This window comes from Rhinopithecus bieti, unplaced genomic scaffold (assembly GCF_001698545.2).
Source record: "Rhinopithecus bieti isolate Rb0 unplaced genomic scaffold, ASM169854v2 scaffold_51734, whole genome shotgun sequence".
NCBI classification, from domain to species: domain Eukaryota; kingdom Metazoa; phylum Chordata; class Mammalia; order Primates; family Cercopithecidae; genus Rhinopithecus; species Rhinopithecus bieti.
Genome location: NW_016820683.1, coordinates 386,475 through 390,828, shown reverse-complemented (window position 1 = coordinate 390,828; position 4,354 = coordinate 386,475).

The following is a 4,354-nucleotide window of genomic DNA, read 5'->3' as shown; positions in this document are numbered from 1 at the left end:
GCTGGGACTACAGGCGCCTGCCACCTCGCCCGGCTAGTTTTTTGTATTTTTTAGTAGAGACGGGGTTTCACCGTGTTAGCCAGGATGGTCTTGATCTCCTGACCTCGTGATCCGCCCGTCTCGGCCTCCCAAAGTTCTGGGATTACAGGCTTGAGCCACCGTGCCCAGCCAATTTTTGTATTTTTAATAGAGACGGGGTTTCACTATGTTGGCTAGGCTGGTCTTGAACTCCTGACCTTGTGATGTGTCCACTTTGGCCTCCCAAAGTGCTAGGATTACAGGCATGAGCCACGCATCCAGCCTGAGGTGGGGTTTTGCCATCTGGGCTAAGCTGGTCTCAAACTCCTGGATTCAAGCAATCTAACCGCCTCAGCCTCCCAAAGTGCGGGGATTATCGTTGTGAGCCACTGAGCCCAGCTTAAACTTTTAAGTTCATGGGTACATGTGCAGGTTTGTTACATAGGTCAATGTGTGTCACGGGGGTTTACTGTGCATATTAGTTCATCACTCAGGTATTAAGCCGAGTACCCGTTAGTTATTTTTCCTGATCCTCTCCTTCCTCCCACCCTCCACCCTCTGAAAGGTCCCGGTGTGTGTTGTTCCCCTCTATGTGTTCATGTGTCCTCATCATTTAGCTCCCACTTAAAAGTGAAAACATGCGGTATTTGGTTTTCTGTTCCTGTGTTAGTTTGCTAAGAACGGCCTCCAGTTCCATCCATGTCCCTGCAAATGACGTGATCTCATTCTTTTTTATGGTTGCTCAAGACTAATTTTTTTTTTTTTTGAGATGGAGTCTCGCAATGTTGCCCACGCTGGAGTAGAGTGGCGCAATCTCGGCTCACTGCAAGCTCCGCCTTCCGGGTTCACACCGTTCTCCTGCCTCAGCCTCCTGAGTAGCTGGGACTACAGGCGCCCCCCACCATGCCTGGCTAACGTTTTTGTATTTTTAGTAGAGACAGGGTTTCACTGCGTTAGCCAGGATGGTCTCGATCTCCTGACCTTGTGATCCGCCCGTCTCGGCCTCCCAAAGTGCTGGGATTATAGGCGTGAGCCACCACGCCCGGCCGCTCAAGACTAATTTTTAAGATGGTTATTCAGATGATCCTAAAGAGTATGATTATAGCCTATTTGGGTTTGTTTGTTTTTTGAGATGGAGTCTTGCTCTTGTTGCTCAGGCTGGAGTGCAATGGCATGACCTCGGCTCACTGCAAACTCCACCTCCCGGGTTCAAGCAAATTCTCCTGCCTCAGCCTGCCAGGTAGCTGGGATTACAGGCACCCGCCACCATACCCAGCTATTTTAAGTAGACATGGGGTTTCACCCCATCAGTCATCAGTCACCACGCCCGGCTGCCTATTTGTTTTTAATTCATAGACTCAAGATGCACTATAATTTAAAACTCTCATCCTCTTTGGACTATACAGAGCCTCCAGTCTGAAACAATCTAGAACTGGACCATCCATTGGGGTGACCTCCAGCTGTGGCCATGAAGCCCGATCGTGCTGGCCTGCACAGAATTATTCTGTACAGGTCAAATACACCTGGATTTCAAACAAGGTTTTACCCCCGTCACTCAGGCTGGAGTGCAGCGGCATGATCATGGCCCACTGCAGGCTCGACTTCCCAGGCTCAGATGATCCTCCCACCTCAGCCTCCTCAGTAGCTGGGACCACAAGTGCGTGCCACCACCTCTGGCTAATTTTTTGTATTTTTCAGTAGAGACGAGGTTTCACCATGTTGCTCAGGCTGGTCTCAAACTCCTGGACTCAAGCGATCCACCTGCCCCTCTTTTTACTTTTTCAGATGTGATTATTAGAACATCTAAAATGGCATATGGGCCAGGAACAGTGGCTCATGCCTGTAATCCCAGCACTTTGGGAGGCTGAGGTTGGTGGACTGCCTGAGGTAAGAGAGACCAACCTGGCCACCACAGTGAAACCCCGTCTCTACTTAAAATACAAAAAATTAGCTGGGCGTGGTGGCGGGCGCCTGTAATCCCAGCTACTAGGGAGGCTGAGGCAGGAGAATCGCTTGAACCCGGGAGGCGGAGGTTGCGGTGAGCCGAGATCACGCCATTGCACTCCAGCCTGGGCAACAAGAGCGAAATTCTGTCTCTAAATAAATAAATAAATAAGTAAAATGGCATATGTGCCAGGAGCGGTGGCTCACGCCTGTAATCCCAGCACTTCGGGAGGCAGAGATGGAACATGGCAAAACCCCGACCGTACTAAAAAATACAAAAAGTTAGCTGGGTGTGGTGGCGTACGCCTGTGGTCCCAGCTATTTGGGAGGCTGTGGTGGGAGGATTGTTTTAGTCCAGGAGGTGGAGGCTGCAGTGAGCCGTGATCACGCCACTGCACTCCAGCCTGGGTGACAGAGTGAGACCCAGTCTTAAAAATAAAATAAGGTGGAATGAAATGAAATGATACAATGGCACGTGAGGCTCATACTCTCTCTCTGGACTCTTCCTAGAGGACCAGTTCAAGTGCTTTCTGAGTCCAGAGGAACCACCTAGAGTTCTTCCTTCAAGCAGAGGAAGCCTTGGGCTGGTTCCTCAATTTCACTGGGGTGAAATTCACAGAGCATACAATTAACCATTTGAAAACGTGCAGGTCAGTGGCACTCAATGCCTTGACCATCACCTCACCCCAGAAAAACACTCTGGCTCTGTTGTCAGTCTCTGCAGTTTCCCTCTTTCCCCAAGCCCTGCTTTCTGTCTGTATGGATTTGCCTGTCACCGGCATCTCTAGGAGGAATCATGTATGTGACCTGTTATGACCAGCTTCTCTCATTAGCACAGTGATTTTGCGGCTCTTCCACGTGGTGGCCTGTCAGTGTCATTCCTTTCCATGGTTGAATACTATTCTGTGGCGTGGAGGCAGCACAGTCTGCTTCTCATCTTAGGATGGATATCTAGGTGGCTTGTGACGTTCGGCTATGATGAGCAATGCTGCCGTAAAAACTTCCATACTGTTTCTGTATGTTTTTGTTTCCTGGGAGTGGAATTGCTGGCTCATATGGTAATAGCTGGTTCCTTCTTTTTTTTTTTTGTTTTTTTGTTTTTTTGTTATTGAGACGGAGTCTCACTCTGTTGCCCAGGCTGGAGTGCAGTGGCGCGATCTCGGCTCACTGCAAGCTCCGCCTCCCGGGTTCACGCCATTCTCCTGCCTCAGCCTCCGAAGTAGCTGGGACTACAGGCGCCTGCCACCTCGCCCGGCTAGTTTTTTGCATTTTTTTAGTAGAGACGGGGTTTCACTGTGTTAGCCAGGATGGTCTCGATCTCCTGACCTCGTGATCTGCCCGTCTCGGCCTCCCAAAGTGCTGGGATTACAGGTTTGAGCCACTGCGCCCGGCCTGGTTCCTTCTTTTAACATTCGCTTTGCTTATCAAAAGTTCTAGATACGGCTGGGCACGGTGGCTCATGCCTGTAATCCCAGCACTTTAGGAGGCTGAGGTGGGTTGGGAGGCCAAGGCAGGTGGATCAATTGAGGTCAGGAGTTCAAGACCAGTCTGGCCAACACAGTGAAACCCCGTCTCTAGTAAAAATACAAAAATGAACTGGGCGTGCTGGTGGCTGTAATCACAGCTACTCCGGAGGCTGAGGCAGGAGAATCGCTTGAACCTGGGAGGCGGAGGTTGCAGTGAGCCGAGATTGAATCTCTACACTCCAGCCTCGGTGACACAGGGAGATCCCATCTCAAAAAAAAAAGAAAAAGAAAGTTCCAGATATACAGACTCTTGATTTCACTGAAGGGAGGTGGGGGTACTTGTTAGGGACTCCCCATGTTAGTATTTTCAGGACTTTGCTGTGGGTCAGATTCTGCAGTGAGGAGCCTCAGTGTCCTGCCTGGAGGGTGAAGACCGGGCTGTGTGCTGGGAGCCAGGCAGGGGACATGGGGGCCCAGCGCCCAGAAGCACCCTGCAGCTCTGCTTCCAGTGCCATGGCAGCGCCGCTACCTGGGTGCACTCTGGTGAGTGGAGGAGGGGACTGCCTGCCCATTCTGGGTGGGAGTCCGGGGACCTGACTGCGTCTCATTTTGCCCCCACCTGGGACTGCTGGCTCAGGCTGAGCTTTCAGTGGTTCTTCAGGGTAAACCACACTGGTGCTCAGCTGCCATCACACACCTGGGATGTAACTCCTGTGTCTCTTAAGTCAGTTGCCACTCTACATGGACTTTTCAGCTTCAAAACCTGTACGGATGTTGTCTCTATCCTGATTGCTACAACCTTGTGGGTTTATACCTGGAAGGAAGGAAGGGAGGGAGGGAGGAGGGGAGAGGAAGGGAAGGAGGGAGGGAAAGGAGGAAAGAAGAGAGGGAGGAAGAAGGGAGGGAAGGAGGGAGTGGGTGGGTGG